The following is a 23,584-nucleotide window of genomic DNA, read 5'->3' on the forward strand; positions in this document are numbered from 1 at the left end:
GAATTAGGTATAAGATTTCTTGTGCGCAAGTATTAGGGTTTAGATTAACTACGTTCATAGTGTGGCCTATTTATAATTAGCGAAAATGGTGATTCGGTCTTAATAACCCTAAACTGTTGGTTTTTAGGCAAAATAAGTAACTAGATTGATTTGGTTTGTTAATTAAGATCTGACCCCTACTTGTCTTGGCTTTGGGTAGATCTTTATTTAGTTACGGTTGTCTTGATTAGTCAGTGATAGGTCAGCTAGATGTGAGCCCCATGTGAACAAATCATGTGGCTAAACTCGGTGTTTAAGTGATCAGCTGGATTCGTTGGTTTCCTATGGTTGATTAATCAGATTGATGTGGTTCTTTATTAGTACCACTCACGTATAGGCTAACATCAAGTGTTAATGGTCAGCAAATGATAATATAAGTTAATTATAATGAAAAATTTTAAGGGTTTTTGGAATTTCAAAATAGTGAAAATTCAGGACGTTACACCCTATCGAGTCCATATTCTCCCAACCTAGGGATGAATTGAAGGGTAACCCATCACCTGGGGTACTGTCAGGTTGCACCTGCGTTAGAAGAATATTAATGTTTTTTGAGATATTACAGTACAAAGACTTCTATTAAGAATAAAATGGGCAATTAAAAAGATGTGAAATGAGATTTTTTTTATTAAGTAACTATATTTTCTACTTTACTTCCAATAGACCTTAAATGAGTAGTTATCATTTCTTAAGCTATGCTTTTATTAGTAGCATGTATATGTTTGAAAATATACCACCAACTTTTAAATGAAATTGAGCAAAAAAATTGTAAGACCCAACCCGAGTTTGCATGTGTGTGTATGCATCTTGTTCATCATGGCCTCGCGGTCCTACTGGTCAAATCCCAGCAACCCGCGACCCTCGGATAGTGTATGTGATCATCCTTGAGTCCGGTCACATAGACCTGACTAGGATTAACCCGAGACCCATGCCACCTTGTTCGCATCGTCATTGAGGTTCCGATGACATGTCTTGTGTGTCCATCCGATGTATAAATCATAAGCTATGTACGTTTCATTTTATGGCCCTTGATCTTGATCATGTGGCCCACCTTGGAGTAGTGCATGTGGCCCCACTCCCTTTTTGCACAAGTTCCAACACACACTACACACACCACCTAAACCTCCATAACTTACACTACTAACACTACACACACCACCCAAACCTATCCTACCCTAGCAACTTTGGTTTCTCCTCCCTAGCTAATCATAACATTCTCTTATCAAGGCAAGATTTCTTCTCTTTTCTAGAAAAAAAGAAATGATTGCCCTCATTGCTACAACTCTCTCTCCCTCTCTCTTTCTTCTCATTCTCTCTATCTCTCCCTCTCTTCTCCCTCTTGCAAGCTTCCAATGTCTCACCCCTTTGCAATATTCCAACCCCTCATCTCCTATTTCTCACCCCATCCATCCATCAAAATCACATCTTAACCCTTCATCTTGCTTCCTTGGACCCTTAGAAGCTTGGAGTGGAGTTTTGATAGAGATCTTAAAGTGGGTAAACATGATCTTGCTGATCTGATTTTCTACCTTTAAATCTTCTTATTTCTTTTGTGTGGATCATATGGGGCCCACTAATCTATCGTGGGGACCCCATTTGACCCCATGGATGTGGCCTTTTGGCCCATCCTACATGCATATCATGAAACATGATGGGGCCATTCTCCATGGACCCCATCATGATGTATGGTATCATCCACCTTATTTCAAGGGCATCTAGACCCTAGTAATCATGTAGTCATAGATCATGCATGCATTAGTTTAAAATTGCATGTTGAAGTAACATTGTTGTATAGTTGAGATTGACTCTTGGGAGGGCCCATTAGTGGCGGGGCCCTACCCCCATGGCCGGATTGCTTTTTTTCTTCTTCTCTTTTCTCTGATGTGTGGATAATGATGTGTGTGTGGCCCACTTAGTGGGCCTAGGATGTTCAAAAAAAAAAATCCAGCAAGGTGGGACACCTTTACCACCCAACTCCATGATCCTTGGACACTTTAATCAATGCATGCAAGTGTCCTAGTCTTAGTCTGTGATCTGGACATATGTGGGGCCCACTAAGGAAGGCCACACACCCTTTTTATGGCTGAGATTATTGAGATATAGGCTGATGTGTCCAGCCATGTATTGCTGTCCAAAAATCTGGACTGTTGCATGGATTGTCATGTTCAATGTTTGGCATGGATTTTTGGATCATGATTTTCATTATTTTCTTTATAATTATGGGGTGTAATGAGAAGGTGTGGACCCCACCTTGAGTTGTGGGGGGTCACACCTTATATGGCCCATGAAATGATACCCAAAAAGGGAGGCCCATAGGGGTGGGCGGTCGACCTTGTTGGGCTGTCCAGCCCACATGTATGGAGGGAAAACATATACTTCAGCTTGGTTTCTCTGAGGGGTGGGACACTTTTGTGGACTCCACCTTATTGTATTTTATGAAAAAAATATTAAACCTCCATTTTCCCCCTCCTGGATGAAGTTTGGGCCCACCTTATTGGGTAAACAATGCATGGACAACAACATCTCTTCCTGGAAAGATTGTAATTCTTAATTTAATTAAAATACTTATGAGTATCCAAAAATTATAAAATTTTACAGAGAGGTGGTCCACTTATTTTAAGACTTAATTACAATATTTTAGGGCCAATGGAAACCTATACACACCATGGTGGTGGCTGGACCGGCCCACTATAATATGGTGTCCAAATCAGTTTGATTTTCAGGATAGATTGATTTCTTTAAATGAATTAAAATATTTTTAAATGTCTAAAAATTTTAAAATTTTATAGAAGTGACCAATTTTAAGACCTACCTATCAAATTTCAAGGGCAATGGACTCCTGTGCACACCGTGGCAAGGACCGGAATGGCCCACCATGTTGGGACGTCCAGGTCAGTTCGATTTTCTGGACAAACTGTCTTATTTAAATTAATTAAAATACTTAAGAATATTTAAAAATTTTGAAATTTTGTGGAGATATGGGTCACCCATGAAAGTATCACTCTACAAAATTTTAGACCCAATAAACATTCGAGCTGACCGTGGTGCGTCCTGGAGTGGCCCACTAGGTAAGGACGCCCAGGCTGGGGCGTCCAGCCTTGGCGGGCCATCTAGCCTGCTTTGTGGGCCCACCTAGACGTGTTGTATTCACTCCGTTCATCTGGTGGGGCCCATTGTAGTATGTGTGGGTTACCATGGGTTAGTAACACATTTAGATTAAATAAATTTCTGGACTCCAGCAGGCCCAGGAAATGGGTGGGCTGAAATTCCAGCAAGGGGCCCAAATTTTGCTGCATGGTTGACCTTTTTAGTGCTAATGTGGCCCACTAAATTTAAGGGAGTGTTGCAGACACTCTTTGCCTTTTTCCTTAAAAATTTTTGGGCTTAATTAGTGCCCCAAGGGCCACCTTTATAGTGATATTGTAGGGTAGCCTTAACCAGATTTTTTTTAGTAGTTTGTAGGCCCAATGGGCTGGAACCCTTTTGATAAGCCTAGTGGATCCTTGGGCTATATTCTCCATGGTATTCTATTAGGTTACTGGGCTGGAATGTATGAAGGGTTGGACCCTTGGTTGCCCACCAAAACAACTAAATTCTTGGGCTAGGTTGTAAGGCCCAACTTGCTTATCTTGAATACGATTCTTGCCCATGTGTTGGAGTAATGGGCTGCCCACTATGCCCACCACAATGTATGGACTTGGTGGCCCTTATGTTTGGGCCCTAACCTTCCTTATGGGCCCATATTATTGCATATGGATTTGGCTGTATATTGCCCCTATTGGACCTATGAATTATGTGTAGCTTGGGCCACTTTATCGAGGCCCAACATGTGATGTATTTATATGTATATAGTTGCCCATCTCTTTCTTATGGTGATGCTCGGGCCACGGGCCCTAATCCTTGGCAGATTATTATTATGTCGCCTTTAGGGGACAATGGTGGTTGAATGCCCACCTTGATGTGCCCCTCTAGGCCCTTGTTAGGCCCATCCTTGCTTCTATGGGTGGTTAAAGGTCCACCATAAACCATTGTTAGGCCTATTCTTATTATTTAGGCCCATGCCATTATCTATCTAGTCTCGTGGGCTACCCCAGGCTATTGGGCCCCCACTAGAGGTTTTGTTCATTTTGGGAAGCTGTCTAAGTACCTAGACCCTACTGGTTAGGAGGGGAGAACATTTTATCGCATTGGTATTTTGTTCACCTTCATGGCCCACTCTCATACGCATCATATGCATGCTTGGCTGAGATGTGAATTGGTAATAGTTATGCCATTGGGCAGGATATTGCGAGGATTGGAGTTTTTCCCTCTAAGCATGTTGGATGTTTAGGTATGATGCATGGCTATTTGTGTGATTCATGTATTTGACATTGCCTAGTATGATCGACATTCACCCTCGCTTCATCAGGGACTTGCATCAACAGAGATATTCGTGGGTGGCTGGACGTGTGGACACCGAAAATGATGTGTAAGCATACCGAGTGCATAGGATGCCCATGGGTGAAATTCTTAAAACTTCTATGGTACTAAGGATCAGCTCCAACGCCGTGACCGGGTGAAAACATGAGCGCACAAGGGCCTTACACCTGTAGGCCATGACTCCCACTGTCGTGTAGTCAGTTGGATAGGGATGTGGCCTTATCTGCCTATGAGGGAGGGCATTATTAGGTTGAGTCTGACCAGCTCATGAAATGGGTCCGCTACCGTCAGGCCTTGTTGGTGATTGGCTGTCCACAAGCCGGTAGTGAGGTCTCTTACGCTTGTTTGACTATGCGGGTCTATAGAGCAGGAGTCATTCAGCAGTGTAATGGACCCCGGTGATTTCCTTATGACTGAAAATGTATCTGATATGTGGATTGGATATGAGCACTGACATTACTTGCATTGCATTAGCATTGGCTGTGCAAGCCCCTTCATACATTGCCTTGGTATGGCGCCCAATACTCATTGCATCATATTCATGATAAGCCTTGGTAAGGCTAGTGATATTCTCATGGAGCATGTTTACATTCCTATACCTCCTTTTATTCTTCTGTACACCACTGTCACACACTTATACTACCCTCTAAGCTTCTATAAGCTTATGCACGATTGATGCATGCAGGAGACTCTAGGCGGGTGTCGTAGCGGCAGAGCTTGGAGTAGAGCTGAGCTTAAGGACTACAGTGTTGCTGACTTTTCTCTTCTTTTCTATTATCTTATGTATGTCCTTTTAGACCTTATGAAAGCTTGTCAAAATTCAAATTCTTAGTGGATTTTGTGATGTGTGCCTTGTTATTCTCAGATATACTTGTTGTGATCTTGGGTATGCTCGTATTAGAAATGATTACATTGTTATGAAAGTCTTCCTTGTAGGATCCCAGGATCGGAACCTGTCTCAGGAGCCGAAAATGGGGTGCTACGGAGACTGTCGCGGCCAGAACCGGCCATCGGGTTCCTTGTGAGTCCGGTTACCGAGTCTGAGGCATGACAAAAATAGAGTGTTAATCAAGTCCCTTAAATATAAATTTTCACAATTGAAAGCTAGTTTGAGGACAACTGAGCCATGTTGTGCAAGGACGATTGTATGGTAAAAAGAAATAACTGATTGTCTGTCAGAACTGATCAGATAAATCAAGGTATCACAATTTATGATCCATTGCCATCTCTTTCAGGCTGACAGCCACTTGTGCAAAACATCAGCAGAATAGAGACAATGAGCTCTACCATGAAAATCACATAAAATAAAAATCAGGCGGATCCATACATTGGTGGGATATACAGTTAGAATCAATTCGGCTAGGTAGGAATGTCCAACATTCATGTAAGATTTGTGACTAGATCTACTAATGTGGGATATTTTGGGACGTGATCCATCCCTGAGAGCTAACATGGGTTGAATGGTTTCGAAATGCCCACTACAAATTCTTGAATTGGGGAGAAATCTTAGGCTTCAACCGTGTAAGTAATGTAACATGTCCTGTGGATAGTATAAAAGGATTTAAAAAAAAAGGTCAGCGTTACCTTATGATCAGGTTGGATGGCAAATAAATTTCACTGCGGGCTTTAGAAAGGTTTCAATCGTGGGGATCATCATCTCTATTGTTTCTGTTTCGTATGATATAGTCCACTTGAGCTTTGGATTTGCTATAATTTTGGGCTCATGGCCTAAAACGAACTGTCAAAAGAATGAACCTGGTTGATGAAACACATACATCATGTCTGCTCCATATAGTCCTGGGTCAAGGGTGGCCCTGTCCCAGTCTACATGTCATTGTTGGCTTAGGTTGCTTTGGTGGATCCCTGATTGTGGAGCCTAACTTTAAATGATCACTCCTAATCAAATGAATCAATCCAGACCATCCATATGATCCCATCCACTATTTAAGTAACACTAAGAAATCCATACAATTGATCCTTAGATTATGTTGCGGGTAAAAATGGATCGGCCACTGAGAAGAGGTCAGCTTAGACATCCATGCACGTCACGAGGAGATTGGCCAGCATCAATCATGACCAAGGAGCTCCTCAACGACCAAGAAAGAGTATCTTGTTCTACTTCACTGCCTGACCCCGAGCTCCACCACGGTCCCATCCATTTCCGAGTTGCTGCTCGAAACATCTCTTAGCAAAAGCCTCTGAAGTACGACCTTGCGCCGTACGACGAAACGAACAGAACGGTCATCCCTGATATCTTGCCTATATTCTACTAAGGAAAGGAGCTCAGTCTCGGTCCTCTTACATGACTTCCAAATGCAGGCTAGTAATCTGCTCAATACTACAAGAAAACTTGACTACAACTCACTAGAGAATCCAATTCGGCAAAACCTCTCTTCGGAACAACCGTCTACCTCGGATTCTTATCACACGCTTCTACTAGTTCCAACCTGGTCCTGACTGTACCTATCTGAGAACTCAATCGAGGATCTGGGAAGACGACTGCAACAAGGATCTGCCTGAGATATTAGGCGAGGATCTAAGGAGATACACGCAACATGTTCGGAATACGAATCCCTTTACAATATGCACCTGCTAAACAGGGATATCCCCATCTATGCCACTACCTCTCTTCAATTATAAATAAGACCACTCCCAAAAGGTACACACAAATCACTCCCAAAAATCCTTCATTCTACTAGATTTAAGTTGTTTGTCTAACTTTAGTGTCAAAGGGTCCGTGCCAAGTCTCCTTTCTCTTCTTCCTGTACACGTAACCGAAGGTCTAAGGAAGGTTAACCAGATTTTTGCATCAATAGATTACAATCCCACATTAGATGGCCTAATAATTTCGATATGATACTGTGGACGATGGAAAACGACGCCCACGCTGATTTGTATGTTTGGGTTTAGACAATGGGAGTGACTAGGTTGATTTGTGTATGTTGGAGTAGCCACTAGCCAATAAATCTCAGAATCCCGTAGTCGGCTAGAACCTGCAGGATATTTAAAGTCAGAGAATCCGAAGATTCTCTCACTTTAAGTTAACTCCGGATCTGCGATTTTAGAGATTCTGAGTATGGGACTGCGGTTACAAAGAGGGAAGGTGTTAGACACCCTCTCTGCCCGTACAAGGATACAGTCTCTACTTGGTGTGGTAAAACAATCTCAAGGGATGATGGATGCAGTGGTCGAGATGGGACTAGGCACACGTGGATTTCTGATATGACCAGATCCGAGATTTCGGCAAGAAACAGAGCATATGCCCGACGGCGTGTCTAGAGGGCGGATGTAATGATGCTCATGCAAATGAAGTAATAAAAGTAGACTAGAATACTAGGAATTTCTGATGTGACAGGATCTAGTGTATGGCAAGCCATAAAGCATACGTTCACTAGAAATCTAAAGGAGCAAGGGGGTTGAAAAGGGAATAAATGTCATGATTATGTATGAAATAAATGGATCTTCAGCTTTGAACTTGTATAGGTTAACACATGGGCCTGACCATGACCAAACTAGACTAGGCTAAAGGGTTGGAAAAGGTCAAGAGGAAAGGCTAGGGGGTGGCTTAAAAGATCAGAACTTCGAAGGCTTGGGAGCTCCTTCCCTCTCTTTCACTCTCTTCCTCTCTCTTTTCCTCCTTTTCTCTCTCTCTCTCTCTCTCTTCCTCTTGGATATGGATGTGTTGTTGTTGTGTTGAAAATGAGAGGAGGAGAGGGCTACTTATAACCTTCTCCAATGTCATTATGGTAATTGTGAGGTTTAAGAAGGGTAAAAGCTGATGTGGCAAGTGTTGATTGGTTAAGGAGAGAGACACGCCACGTACCGCGCTCTCATTGGCTCTTGGGCTTGGTAAAATGGTAAATAGGATTGGATAGGGGGGTAAGTTTTTATGTTGCGGTATTCACTTGAGCTTTGGATATGCATCATTCTTTGGATCATGCCCTACAATGATCTCTCCAAATGTATGGACGGTGTGGATATAACACATACTTCATGGTGGGGCCCACATAATGTGGTGATGTCACTTCAGTAGCTAGACTCGCTACTGTCAGGTTCAGTAGCTAATTCACATCCTACTAAGACAAGTGACAAGCTTTTTCAGGAGAAGGTGTATTAGTCAATGGAAATGTGGATCGGGTATTGTCCAAGCTCCACAAAAACTAAGGCTATGAGGGTCCTCCGTGATGTATGGTTTTATCCACACTGTTCATCCATTTTTTCATATCATTTTAGCATATAAGCCCAAAAATGAGTAAGATCTAACACTAAAGTGTACCGAACCACGAGAAGTAATGATGATAATTACCCCCACCGTTAAAACCTATCTAGGACCCGCTGTGATTTTTATTTTCCATCGATCTTGTAATAAGGACACATAGACTGGGTATTAGAACCCATTTTGAGATGATTGCATTACTTGATACTCTGTATGTGTATGACGCTTGATATGCCGGCACTTAGAAACTACACACCTGGCATATTAATTGCGGAACCCACTGTTATTCAGTCGCAAGCCAGAAATCAGAGCCATGTGTCATGTGGGGTCGCTAACTGAACATCGTCAGTCACAAAAAGGCAAAAGCCATGATGGTCCACTCATTGAGCCAGCCACACACGAGTGTTAAATATGGGATATTGATGATTGTATGAATATCTATTTTCATATGCAAGGATGCATATTTTTCCCAAGCTACCCAAGCCACGTTGATAGTTGGACACACGTATTAATTAGCCAGGGGCCAGGGCATGTGCTAGGTTAGGATGGGTCCTTCATTCCCACTATTGGATGATGACAGTCATGTGATTGAACTTTGCCAATTCCTCCTTCATTTTTTGTAAACTGCCTAATCAGGTCATTTTCCATTCAGGGCATGTTTATAGTGACCACTACTTGATGAATGGTTTAGATATCTGACACCCATCCCACCAAATGGTGGGGCTAGGATTTTATCAAAAACCTCAATGGGAAGCCCTTCCCACACTGAGACTCTGTCAATACGAAAGACGTGAAGTCCTTATTCTAGTAGTCCTCAGTGAATCATGGCCACTTCTCAATTAAAATTACAGAAAAACTAGGCCACCTCCAAAAATATAAGAATACTCCATTTCTATCTAAACCAGGAGATGGTAACATAATGTCATAAGCAGTATAAGATCTTGTACGTAAATATATAATTGGTTCACTATTTTTTAAAACTAATATTCTTAGAAACTTAAAAATATATCTGAATCTCATTTCGAAGTTAAATTTGGCAGAATTAAGAGACTATACTTTATAACTTTTTAGATCTTTGTCTTTGACACTTAGGGAATTTAACAGCTGTGGAACAAAACACCGTCTGCAAAATTCCTTAAAACTGAAGGTTGTGAAACAGATCACCGTCCTTCAGGGTCAAGAGGGAAAGTCTATGAAGTCTAATAGAGATGTGAGTTTCAAAGGAACTACTGGTCTGAGACCACAACAATCGTATTTTTACGATTCTCTTAATCGTGCTTGATATTAAAATTAATTTTTTAAACAAAAGCATTTTGCAATGAAATAAATTATTGTAACAATAAAAAACATAACTACTACATAAATACCACAAAAAGTAACAATAAATATGATGTAAAGAAAACTGATACTCGGATATTTCAAAATCTCACTTACAATATTCGATTACACAAAAAATACAGCTAAATTAGGACTGGTTTATAGAAATTGGGTTCTAGAGAGGTTTGGGGTTGAAGATTATGATTGAGGGTTCTTGGAAGCTTGAAGAGGGATCGAAGAAGTTCTACTTGTTTCCTTGTATGTGCTTCCTTTTATAGACGAAAAGAGATTAAGAATTGAAATTGTTTGAAGTCCGGATGCTTCGTGAAAATTGAATAGTGCTTTGTCAGGATAGAATAGTGCCTTGTCAGGGTACTGTTTGTACATGTATTCCTGTTGTTATAGTAAAAATTCATTTTTTTCTACAGTAACTTTTGTTTTTTTTTTTATGTCGACATTTACTGTTTGTGACAGTAACTTTTGTTTTTTTATGTCGACATTTACTGTTTGTGACAGTAATTCTTGTCTTCTTGTGTTGATGTTTACTGTTTGCGACAGTAATTCTTGTAAGGAATCTACTGGATGGAGATGAATTATGCTTGTGTTGATAATTGGACTCTGGTTACTAGTTCACTAAAGTGGTTGTATGAAATCAAGTCCGTAACAATTGTCTTCATTTGCTTGTAAGAAATGAGTACAGGAAAGAGTGTCTTGTTCATCATCTGAATCTAATTGTGATGATACTTCTAATAAAACTTTTCTTGCTTCTGCTTTTGTCTTTGCTGATGCAGGTCTTGTTTGAATACTTGATTTAGAAAGAAGAAATTCATAATCTCTTGAAATACTGGTTTTACAAAGTTGAGGATTTTTCTTAAGAAAGTCTAATAATGTTGGTTTCTTTGCTTTTCAGGTGTCAAACTTTTTCCACCATTTTTTTTAAACATCGAACTAAATGAACTGGTTCAGATGGTCCTATACATTGAATATTATATTCCCACATACTAATCCAAGCTCATGAAAAATGGGTGAAGAAATTAAGGAGTGATGGGGAAAGAAAAGATTTTTCTGGTAATTGAAAATTTTCTTTGTAAAAAGAAAAATCGTCTTGTACTAGTTGAGGGAGGATTTTTATATCTGGTCCAGAGAATTTTCAATTTTTAAAAAACCATTCTGGGTATTCTAATTTGTTTTGGTGGAAAAATGAAAAAATCATGAATGACTATGGTTGTTATTTTCAAATAAAAATGTTTTTGTCCATGCTTCTTGGTAGTCATAATAAGTATATGTAGGGGGATTAAAAGGTTGAGAGAATTGTCTAGCAGTATTGGGATTTTGTTTCCAATCATTGTAAGAGAGGACTTTTAAAATAACACATTTTGAATAAGAAATCTTGTTGGGTTCTTTAAGATCTGGGATATGAGTAATTTATCAAGAATCTATTTCTACTAATATGAATTCATAATATTTCTACATTTTTGCTCCTATAGTAGCGAGCCAGTGCCATTTTGGTAGAAAATGTCAATGTAGAGTCTGGAAGATACCTTGATTTTGGTATGCTGATTCAAGGGGTAAGACGGGAAGAATATCTAGTTTGTAATAGTATCGTGGATTGAGATTAAAAATATTTTGAGGTTGCTCTGGTGTAGAGGAAATGGATTCCCCTATGTTATTGTTTGTTACTGTTTGAACAAAAGTCTTGGGTTTTTATGGTGCTAGTGAGGCTAGTAGGTCAAATTGGTTTTGTAATTCTATGGACTGATATGGAGGTAGAAAAGGCATGAATTTAGGAGTTAATCCGAAAGTGGATCCTAGAAGAATTCTATTTAGACTGGTTAGTGGTTTAGGGTAGCTGGTTTAGGTGAAATGGCATAATCTTGTTTTGAAGTTGGTTTTGGCCTTTCGGCCATTCATGCTTTGAAGAAATTCTCTTGAAAGGAAATCAAGATAAGAATTAGATTCACCTTTTATAAATTTTATTTTAAAATCAAAATTTGATAAAATAGCTTGCCATCTAGTGGAAATTTGTTTGTGAACTAAATTTTTAACATCTTCTTCTAAAATATATTTAATAGTTTTGCAATCAATTCGTAATAAAAATTCTTGGTTAAAAATATCATTTTGAAATTTGGTGATACATAAAACTATGAAGAGCATTTCTTTTTTTATTGTACTATAATTATTTTGAGCTTGATTCCATACTCATGAAGTACATCTAACTAATTGTTCTTGATTATTATCTGGTAATTTTTGTTTGAGTATGCCTCCGTAGCCAATATCAGAGGCGTATGTCTCTACTATTTTATAGTATAGAGGGTGTGCTAAATTTAGTAAAGGTAATTTCTTAATTCCTAATTTAATTTGTTTCACTATATTAGTATGTTCTTGTGTCCAAGGAGAAGGATTCTTTTTTAATCTATCATATAAAGGTTTATATATTTTATGTAAATTCTGGCAAAAATCTCCTATGTAATTCAGACTACCTAAAAATCTTTATAATTGTTTTTTTTTTTCTTTTATTTCATCTGAAAATTTATCAGAAAATTCTAAACTTCTTCTTTTTATAGGAATTATAGTTTTATTATATATATTATGCCCTAAAAATCTTATTTTTATTTGAAATTAAAATAATTTTATTTTTGTTATAGAAACAATTAGTCCATTATTTTTTATTATTTGGAGGAACACTTTAAGATGTTTCCAGTGTTGGTCTATATTTTTTGAAAATACTAAGACATCACCTATTTACACTATTGTAAAGTGAGTATGGGGATTAAATATTTCATTCATGATATTCTGGAATTCTGAAGGTGCATTTTTTAACACGAAAGGCATAACATTCCATTCAAATTGTCCAAATGGAACATTAAATGCAGTCTTATATCTATCTTCTTGGGCTATTTGTATTTGCCAAAATCCTGATTTCATATCAAAATTTTGAAAATATAGAGGCATTAACTAGTCTATTTAGTAAGTCTTTTTTATTTTGTATAGGATATCTAATCCATTGTAAAGATTTGCTGAGTGGCTTATAATTTATAACTAATCTAGGAACTCCTCTCTCAATTTTAAAATGTTTATTAACATAGACAGCTGAGCAGCTCCATGGTGATTTAGAGGGTCTAATTAAATTTTTATTTAGCAAGTCTTGTATTTCTGTTTTTACAATGTTCTAGTAACTCTTGATTCATTTATATTGGTCTTGCTTTAGTGGGAATTTTTTCTTCATCAAATTCTTTTTTATAAGGTAGATTGATTATAGGTTTTTTTTTTTTTTTTTCTATTCCAGAAGGTAAAAGGTAAATCTGAACAAATTTCTTGCTTAAGTTTTTCTTGAAATACTCATAATTTATTTTTCAATTCTGTTTTTTCTAATTCTTGTTCTATTCTTAGATTATTAATTTCTAATTTTAAATATTTAATTTTTTTCTTTTTTATATTGTAATAGGTTAATAGTTTTAGATTACCTGTGCAATTTTAATTCTTTTATACTTCTTGTTTGGGGAGGATTAATAATTTCAAAAGTAATATTTTGGTATAAAATTTTTGTATGTATTCCTTTACTATTTACACTAAAAGGTTTTATTAATTAATGCTAAGAAGAGTATTCATAGGATGATTGGTTTATTAATATCTTTAATTAGAAGAAAATCTATTTTTATGCATATTCCTTTATTGCATAGTTGTGCTTTAGATAGTTTATATTTGAGTTGCAATTTTGCTCCACTAGTTGTTCTTAATTCTTTAGTTGTTAGTTCAAAATATTGTGGTAACACTAATCATTCCTGTATACAGTTTATATCCACTCCTATATCTATTAAAGCTATAGTATTAATATGAAATTCTTGATTTATTATTATATTGATGAAAACATGTCATTTTTGGTGTTTTATTTCTGTGATTATGTCTATTTGATTTAAAGGAGTATTAGAAGTGCTACGTATTTCTGTTGGATTTGTTAATTTGATATTATTGATTATTTGTTCTTGTAGAAAAGATCGATTAGTATTTAGAATTTTTATTTGTGATTTTAATTATTGAACTTATCTTTTTGTAATATTTATTTCGTACTGTAAATCTTGTAGAGTTAATGGTTTAGTGGTCGGTTCTTGAAATCTATCTAGTATATGTTTTATATTATAAGTTTTTGTTTCTTTTTTCTCTGATTTTTCTATTAATGATTTTTGTAAAGTTTTTAAATATTGTTGTTTAATCGTTACGTCTTGTATATGTTCTACAAAATCTAAAAGGATCTGTTGTTCATTAGTAAAAATAAAAATTTCTTTTTCTTTTACTTCTTTATTATTACATCCTAAACAAATATCATAGTTATAATTTGCTTCTATACTTTCTGTACTGAGGTTGTTGATTTTATTTCTATTAAAACTAGCTCATCATCAAATATTTATAGTGTAGAATTTTTACTTGATTTTGATTGTGGTTCAGAAGTGTTTGAATGTTCTTTTGAAATAATATATAAATTTTGTTTTAATTTATCTAGTTCTAGATTATTTATTTTAGATTTTAACGGGCAATTGTTTTTATAATGGTCTATTTTACCACATTTATAACATGTTGGTGTTTTATTCTGGGAATTTTTAAAATTAGTTTTATTTCTATTTTTGTTATCTTTTTTATAATAAGGAGATTTTTTGAATAGTCTTCTTTTGTAGGGGTATTTTTGTTTCCATAAGTAGAGTTTATTAAAATTCTTTTTAAAATGTCTTTTAAAATATTTTCTTTTTTGTCCAACTCTTTTTCTTGAGGAATGTGCTATAATAGGGCTATATCCGAATTGTTCACAAAAATGTCTTAAATCTAATTTACTTAATTTCTTTTCTTTTTTAAGTTTTGCTCTTAGTCTTTCTTCATTACATAAAGCTAACGCTTCTATTATTATAAATGATACTAAATCTCCATAGGTTATTTTAACATAAGGAATACTATGATTGTAGAAAGTTAATAGTTTTTGTCTTACTCTGTTAACAAATAATTTGGGTAATCCTTGTATGAATCTTTCTTTTTAATAAGACATTGCAATCTATTCTTAACATTACTTTGCTAATAAATACATCTTAATATCATCTAAAATCTTCTAGAGTCGGGCATCTTAAATTGTTTAAGACTTCACTAGCTCTATGTCTAACAATATTAGTAGGATCTCCTACAAAGTATTTAATTAATGTAAATATTATTGTATTTACCGCATCTTGTATTGAGTGTCCAGTATGATAGAGGAGAGGATTACTAGTTGGGTCTATTTTATATCGTTGTAATAAGGATTGTCTATCATCATTAGTTAAGTAGTTATCCCACCAGCATTTAAGCTGACCAGTAAAGCCGATGACAAGAAGCTAGGCAACAGTAAAATCGTCATTGGCTTGTTTGGTTTTATAAGCGGAGGCTACTATAGTCATCTCATAAGCTTGGTTGAGAATCTGGTATTCAGACATACCATTAATATTCCATTCATAAATAAATCCACTGTTATATGTACTTTGTATAAATTATCCACGCTCTTCGAATTGTGGATCTATAAGAGAAAGTGTAGGATAATAATTTCTGATTGTTGGTAAATAAGTATATTTTTTATTCAAATTTTCAAATTGTTTAATGTAGTAGTATTCTCTTATGATAAATGAGCTATAGATTTGTCTTTAGAAGTCGAAGGGATATTCAAGTTTTCTATTTTTTTTGTGATTGCTGCTAACATTTCTTGTGAAGAATCTTTGAATAAAATAATGTCTTTAGGAATTTCATGGGGTTTGAATAAAGGGACTTCATCATGAATTAAATTTTTCTGTGGTGGTATGTAACTTGTAGTTTGTTGATATTTTGTCAAATAAGTTTCTCTAATTACATTTTCTATTCTATCTGAGGTGTTTTCTATTTTGGTTAATTGGTCTCTTATGATGGGGTTTTTTTCCCCGTGCTCGATCGGTCGTGAGCCCTACACGACCGGTCGAGGGCTGGTGCACGACCAGTCATGAGTTGAGCCATGACTCGACTCAAAGTCCAGCGACTTTGGATTATTTTTCTCTGGGGTGCTCGACTGGTCGAAGGTCGTTCTCGACCGGTCATGGGTGGCTCTCGATCGGTCATGGCCTCATCTTGACTAGTCGTGGTTACATAGATTCGTTCCGTGATTTTGCGAATTGTGGAAATCTGAGTCTTTTCACAACTGGGATGCGGAAAGGAGTTTCCTAAAACTATAAATAGGGGTTCCTAGGATTTTTCTAGTGATATGAAAAGTACAAGAGGGCTATTAAAGGTGTGTGAGAGAGAGAGAGGAAGCTTGTAGAAGGGAAGTTATGCTCGTGGAGGTTATCTACTGTGTAATTTATATCTCAGCGCTTCTACGTTCTCATAATCGGTGAGATCTCTCCAATTTTCTTTTATTCTCTCATTGTTTATCCACTACTGCATAAGTGAAGACGGTTGTAACGTTCTACTTCATAGCGGATTGTTGATCTGGATGAGGTACCATGGTTTTTACCTCTTTGAGGGTTTTCCACATAAAAATCTCTTGTGTGGTGTGTGATTTATGCTTTGATTTATTTCATTGCTTTATTATCCATAATTCTGGTTTGTTTCGGGAGGCTAGATCCTAAGGTTTTGTGCAAGGCCCCCAACATCTTATAGTTTGTAAATATTGATTTGTATAGTTATTTTGATCTAATATTGCCTTAATATCTCTACTGGCTAATGCTCAATTACTTTCTTATTCTGGTCTAGATCTAAATGGTGTTGCTTATATAATATAATTTTTTACTTGTATAATGATTTGTTCATTTGGTGGATGAGCAACTAAAATCTTTTTTCCATTTTTAGTATTCCAGGTTTGAATGGGTCTTGTAATTACATTTATTTCTAGATCGTAGTTAGTTATCCATTCAAAGAAAGGTTTAAATGTTTAGTGAAGTAAGCAATGATGATAATGAAATTTTCTATATTTATCTTGTTCTTGTTTATTATATTTTTTGCAGAATTTATCTTTTATTTTTTTTAATATTCTAAATTGTTAAAATCGATTTCTAAAGTTAGTTGATCTAAAAAATTTATTTTTTCTAAAACATTAATATATATGTTTGGATATTGCATTTGTGAGTGTGTTGGAGATAATTCTTGTGACTATACACATTGTGTAGAATAATAAGGTTCAGTTACATTTTGTTGTATACTAGTGTTTTTTATCCCTTGTAATTGTATCCGGTCATTATGTTGGGAAGTTGTCCTAAAGAATGAAGATATTTCTAGTTCCTTGTGACTAAAAGTATGAGATGAAACAGATTGTCTAGAAGGTTGAATATCTGAAATACGTAAAGATACTTGTCTATGTGGAGTAAATTTTAAATTTATGATGCCATCTAAATGTTCTATGATCTGATCTACTTCTCTATTCTTTATTTCTTGTGGGGTTGTACAGTTTCTATACTCCAATTTTCTGGAAGTCTAACTTGATTCTAATCAATTGTTCTAAGTACCATAATATTCATATTGCTAATATTTGTTTGTAGTAACATAGTATATCCTTTTGGGCTTTCTTTTAATGCTTTTGGTATTACGGTTGTTGCCATTACTTTATAAAATACCCTATATACTAATGTTAATAAAGGGCTTCCAGGCATAAGCTGAAATCCATCAGTTTTTATGTTTAAGGTTAATCCATTTAATATGTTTTGGTCTGCTAAAGAAAATGTTAAATTTAAATAACTATTAAAATGAATTGGTTCATTATATAAACTTGTTTCTATAATTCCTAATAGAGAATTAGTAAAGTATTCTTTTCCTACATGTTGTCTATCCCTTAAGCATAATAATATATTAGCATTTAATCCATTTCTAAACAATGGTTTAATTCCTATTTGAATTAATCCTATATGCAAATAATTGTACTTATTTTTTTATGATTTTTAATTGCTTCTTTACTTAACAATTGAATTGTTTCTTGATTTTTTATTAGGCTTATTATTTGTTCTGTAGTTTTAATATCATAACTTGAAATTAAGTCTAATCTTTCAATTTTATATATTTCTTTTTTTTTTATTTTAGGAATATTCCAATTTATTATACTAGTTTCTAAATTTTCATAACTAGATTGCATACTATTAATAATATTTTCATCTGGATTACTAGATTTAGAGGGTAAAGCACTATTACTTCTAAATAAGCTAGCCATCATTTTATTATTAAAGTATTTTAAGAGAGACTTGAATATTCAATTTTAGAATCCCTTATGGCACAACGACACTGGTATGCCTAAAGCCAAAGTGGGCACACCACCTTAGAATAGAAGATCAATCTCTATAAACTACCTTAATAATATTAATGATAGTTAAATTATTAGAAAGAATAATACATATCTTAATGACTAATAAGTTGTAATAATTATGGGAAATAACAAGATACATATATTCTTTAACAATTTTCACTTAGAGCTTCACATGCACTCCAACTTAGATGGTGCCCGATATTTGTATACTTTCTGGGTTAGCACGTGTGGAGGTAATGCTTTATCTTCTTCCGAACTTTCTGTGTTGAATATGGCTCATATTTTTTGATCTAATCCGTTCATATGATGGACCTCACCGTGGAATGAAAGGCCCATGAGCAGCTATAAAACAGTGGCAAAAGAAGGTGTCCATATTCTAAATAAAATAGTATAATGAGATGGAAGATGTTTGATACTCTGACGTTGTACGATTTATAGCATGCACACCATTGTCACTGACAGAGGAGATATTTGATACTCTAGCATTGTACGTCTATAAGAATGCACGCCACTGTCACTAGCAAAGGAGATATTTGATACTCTGGCATTGTACGGTCAATACGAATGCAAACACTGTCACTGAATCACGATCCAGAGAGAAATTTAGGATTGTGGACCCCACCTTTTATCTAGTTGTTTTTATGAAAGAAGACAAACCTTGTTTTACAAATTAGATCTCCACGTGCGGAGACCGAATTTCAGGACGAAAATACCCCTCCTTTTAGGGAAACCGATTGGGTACTCTGCCTGCCACCAGCTAATGGCGAATGGTCGGTGGTTTGTGGGCCCCACCATGATGTATGCTTTTCATCCATGCCGTCCATATATTTTTCCAGATAATTTTATGGTATGAGACCAAAAATGAGGTATATCCACATCTCAAATGTACCACATTACAGGAAACAGTGTTGAATGAGCGTTGACCATTAAAAACTTTTAAGGGGCCCACTGTGATGTTTGTGAGAAATCCTCCCTGTCTAAGTTCATTAATAGGGTCACAAAGACCAGTATGAAGAGGAAAAACAAATTTTGTAATGATCCAAAACTTCTGTAACCCCTAAAAGGGTTTCAATGGTAGACGTTTAATTCCCCACTGCCTTTTACAGTGTGGTCCACTTGATAGTTAGATCTATCTTATTTTTCTTCTCAAGCCTTAATATGATCTTGCCAAATAGATGGACGATTTGGATATAATACTGACCTCATGATGGGACCCACAAAAGCAACACAAAAAAAAAAAGACGGTCGCGGCGCTGCCTCCCGCTGCAGTCTACTACGGTTATAATCCGTAGCTATAGTGTATCGAAAATTGCAGGACTTTTTAGGCTAACTCGCTGGACAGTTCCGGACATTTTTGATAATATCGAAAGACCTTCGATACATATCGAAGGTGATTTTTACCTATAGCTATGGATTATAATTGTAGCCATAACTGTAGTCAGTGCCAGTCTATACAATTTTATTTTTTTACATGGAGAACTTTATTCTACCTACAATATTCTCTAATACATATTTATATAAATATGTATATATAAGCATATGAAAAAAAATTCTCTCTTTTTTTCATTCTTTCTTTATTCATTTAACAAGAATATCTTCTAAACCAAAATTAGTTACTTGACGTACCCTATATGATTTTGGGGTAGGAGAAGCTACTTTAGCCAACCAACTTAGTTATTTTTCAAGATTCCATCGGGTCGATGGTTGAAAATCCATTTCATTCACTTCGCGAACAATTTCATTCATTTCATTTACTTCGCGATCAATTCCATGCATTTCACGATCAATACTGGCGATTCCCCTTCACTTCATGGTCAATTCCATGCATTTCACGGTTAATTCCCTTCACTTCACGGTCAATTTCATGCATTTCACGGTCAATTCCCTCCATTTCATGGTCAAATAGAAATTGAGTGGGGCAAACATGAAATTGAACGAGGCCAACGAGAAATTCAGCCGAGCAAACATGAAATTGAGTGGAGCAAACTAAAAATTAAGCGGGGCAAACATGAAATTGAGCGGGGCAAATATGAAATTGAGAGGGGCAAACTAGAAATTGAGCGGAGCAAACATGAAATTGAGCGGGGCAAACTAGAAATTGAGCGGGGCAAAAATGAAATTGAGCGAGGCATGCTTCAAATTGATGGCTCATGTTTGCCCCACTAAAATGAAATTGATGGCTCATTTTAAGATATGCTTCAAAAAATGAAGTAGATCCAAGCCCAAGCTATGGAGCTGGAAGTGGCTGCAACAACCTGTGCCGAGGTTAAGACCTTACAGGTAGCCCTGAGGGTCTCCCTCTCCTTTTTGTTAATTTAGGTTTCTTTATTATTGTTTTGATTTCTTATAGCTCCATGTTATTTCACTTTTTTCCTTCAATTTGAACACTAAAAGGAAACAATTTATTTGTTTCACATCTGATAACTTTTCAACGTAAGACGGATGTTTAGTTCATAAAATTGGTTCTTCCATCAACTATCAAAAAATGATGTCTGTAAAGTTTCTATTCCCTCACTTATAGGACAATTAAACATCCAGTCCTTGTTACTAATGGCAGTTTGTCCTGCTGAATGCAAACGATTTGCTACGTCTTGTCCTATAAGTGAAAAGCCACCCAATTTTCAAGAGTATATTAGGTGCACCCCAGCCTCACCCAGAGTGATGCAGCCCTTACCATGAGGCATTTTTACAAACACCTGAACTACAACTTCAAAAACTAACTATTTTACAAACAAATACAATGGTTTTATAGGTGTTTTATCAAACACGTTCTAAGTAACATAAAAACTAAAAAAAAGAGAGAGAAAAAAGGTATTTGTTTAATGTACATGTTTGCCCTGCTAAATTTTCGATTTGCCTCGCTGAATTTCTAGTTTGCCCTGCTCAATTTCATGTTTACACCGCTGAATTTCTTATTGGCCCTACTCAATTTCATGTTTGCCCCGCTTAATTTCATGTTTGCCCCACTCAAATTTCAGTTTGCCCCGCTAAATTTGTAGTTTGCCCCGCTCAATTTCATGTTTGCCCCACTGAATTTCATGTTTGCTCTGTTCAATTTCTAGTTTGCCTGTTCAATTTCATGTTTACCTCACTGAATTTCTAGTTTGCCTCGCTCAATTTCATGTTTGCCCCGCTCAATTTCTAGTTTGCCCCGCTCAATTTCATGTTGATTGACATGATGAGGGAGGGTGTAAACACAAAGCTAGACATATGAACAGATGCTTTAGAATCTGGAGGATTTAAAATTAGTTAGACTAAAATAGAGTATATGGAGTACAATTTTAGTAATAATAAGAGTGAGAACGAGAAATTAGTAAAGATTGCTTACTTGGATTGACAATTCATGAGAGTGGATAGATAGAGAAGGATCTTGCCCATAGAATTCGGGCGAGGTGGAAGAAATGGAGATGTGCCTCTGGAGTTTTATGTGATCGTCGTGTACTCACTTAAATTGCCCTGATCCCATTGACTAAGGATTGAGGCAAGCAGGAGCCCTATAGCAAGGGGATAGATTGAAGAGGCACATAATCCCCCCTCCCCTCTTTCCTTACCATCATCGTCAAATGAAAGTAGAGTTGTGGCTGCTCTCTACTTCTGCTTGTAGACTTCTTCTCCTTCGTGCTTCAAGTGACAAAATGTGAAGCAGAGGTAGGTGAAGAACATGTAGTCCCTAGCAAAAATGGTTTTGAAATAGATGTTGAACAACGAAGTTTGATTTTAGAAAAGCATGATCACTATGGGAATGTACACACGGTAAAAAAAAAGTTACGTCAATCTGTTGAGATATGGTATGCTACAAGTGAATATTTGAGACAAAAAATGCATCCTAATTTAGGATGACTGATCCTTCTAATCTAGTCCATATAATGTCCTTTTCGGGAGTGTACATGTGAAGAAATGATCAAAAGGGTCATATTTGTTAGGAAATTGGGAGTTCTTATCATAATGCATGACGATTTAATGGTGGGATTCACCACAAATACTAGCTTGGCTCATTATTGCCAAAACAATGGTCTACTTCTTCACTGAATTTTCAATTGGGTTGGTTTGTCTATTCCTTTCTATTGAAAAGGAGTTAGTTGTCCGCGTGAGTCACCTTCTTCTAGGATCTGCGAAAATTTTTTATAAGATGGCTCTAAGATCAACCATACTTTATGGGACAAAATTTTGGGTAGTTAAAAACAAAATGGCCATTAGATGAGTGTAGCTGAAATGAGGATGTTAAGATAGATGAGTGACAATATAAGAAAGGATTAGATTATAAATGAATGCGTTTGAGGGAATTTTGTAGTAGCGCCAATAGGTAACAAGATGAGGGAAAGTGGAGTTAGATGGTTTGGTTATGTGCAATGGAGACCAAGAATTGCGTCAGCTAAAAGGACACCATTCTATGAGAACCCAAAATGTGATTCAAGATCATGATAGTCCAAGGGACACTTGAGAGCTAATTGGAGGTCACCATTCTCTCAATAACCATAGCAAAACACGTGCACAAACCCTATACTCAACTCAAGCATGCCCTTGTAAATCATACATGTAAATCCCAATAACCAAAGTGTTCTCCCTTTGGCTCCAACAAACCATATCTGGAAGAGTTCTCAATAACCAAAGTGTCAAGTGGAGGAGAAAAGGAACCCATAAAGCAGTTGAACTTTGTGGATACCAAAGGCCTGAGGTCATGTTGGGTCCTTTAGAGGTCATGTTGGGCCCAAATCATACATGCTCGCCCCGCTGAATTTCCAGTTTGTCCCACTGAGTTTTCAATTTGCCCCACTGAATTTTCGTCTGAAAACTAATATAATGACATGTTATCAGTGAATCGTAAATCAATAGAACCTTACCATATGACCAAACTCAATTAAATAATGAAGGACCGACAGCTCAGTTTCTATTATAGATGAGGATGATAAAGTCTTATTTAGGTACGTTTTCCTTGGCTGGTTGCTAAAAACAGGGTGTACGATCATTTACTTCATAGCATCTATATTTTCCGTTTTCAAGTTTAAAAAAAGAAGTTAAAATCCAGATGACAGTTTGAAAAACAGAAGAAAGAAAGATGAAAAGGGGTTTCCATCATCGACAAACTCAGTATTTCATATTGATTGCAATGAACACAAACTTACCGAGATCGTCTTAGAAGAAATCCCCCAAAGATTAAGGTTACTAATATGGAGAAATCTGATGGAGATGAAGTGGAGGGAACGTTTGAGAAGGAGTGCAAATAAATGGGTATTGAGTGTAATAAAGGATGGTTGGTGAAAGCAGTTAATGCAGTTTTTTTTTTTCAAAACAGAGATCCATCGATAATATCGATAGTTTGTCGATAT

This window comes from Magnolia sinica, chromosome 19 (genome assembly GCF_029962835.1).
Source record: "Magnolia sinica isolate HGM2019 chromosome 19, MsV1, whole genome shotgun sequence".
In the NCBI taxonomy this organism is placed as follows: domain Eukaryota; kingdom Viridiplantae; phylum Streptophyta; class Magnoliopsida; order Magnoliales; family Magnoliaceae; genus Magnolia; species Magnolia sinica.